The following is an 825-nucleotide window of genomic DNA, read 5'->3' on the forward strand; positions in this document are numbered from 1 at the left end:
GGGGCATTCTGTAGTATATTTTAATGAAAATCAATCATCGCACATCGCAAAAATCATCGTAAAATCTTGCAAAGCTGTCCGGTAATTTTTTTTTCAAAATGAAATGTTAGCAATCAAGTGCCCCCTTGTTCATAATCAGCCACTCTTGTACTTGTATAGAACCGCGCCTTATTCAGTGAATGTAGAGGATTTTAACGAAAACGTACCGTGTAAATAAGCTTGCATATTATGTTTCTGATCCGATATACTGACAACAAATACGGTTTTATTTGCTGAAGGGGGGACTTTGAAAACATGGAAATTGATAGCCCGACTTACCTTGCTCTTCGTCCCACATCCAATCTCTACATCCTGTGTATCTACAAGTAACGACTGATGCTGGCCGTGTCCACCTAGTGGTCTATCGTTCACACGGTAGAATTATAATTTAGAGCTATGAAGAGGAATCGCAATTCTTTTTTTTCTAAATCATTATCTGTAAATTGATTGCAATATTTGATGAACTTCAACTTGTTTGTTCTCGGAGAAACGCTTGTAAACGTTTCTGCTGCTGTAAGTCAGTAATCAATCAAAGAATTGTAGTGACAATGAAGTCCATCCCGAGATTAGATCTCGTGGTACCCGGTTGGCTCACGAGACTTAATTGGTTTCAGTTAAATGTGGTATCACTTACTAATTAACGTATCGCCTTAATGAAGATACCGATGAAAATTATTATATTTTTGCTGCGTACCTTCGAAGTTGAAAATTTACGTGAGATCTATAATTCAAACTGTTATTTCCCCCACAATATGAAGAGTTTTAATACACAAAACAAATGACAAA

General features: G+C 36.6%; 1 protein-coding gene across 1 annotated transcript in view; it reads right to left on the reverse strand.

Moving 5' to 3' along the window:
- LOC125668110 (transient receptor potential cation channel subfamily A member 1-like) overlaps window positions 1-398 on the reverse strand; it is a 29,055-nt gene extending 28,657 nt beyond the window's left edge. The window contains exon 1 of the mRNA XM_048901893.2: window positions 319-398. The gene's annotated coding sequence lies outside the window, so the exon portion shown is untranslated. The remainder of the gene's footprint in view (window positions 1-318) is intronic.
- Between the last annotated feature and the right edge of the window lie 427 nt (window positions 399-825).

This window comes from Ostrea edulis, chromosome 4 (assembly GCF_947568905.1).
Source record: "Ostrea edulis chromosome 4, xbOstEdul1.1, whole genome shotgun sequence".
NCBI classification, from domain to species: Eukaryota; Metazoa; Mollusca; class Bivalvia; order Ostreida; family Ostreidae; genus Ostrea; species Ostrea edulis.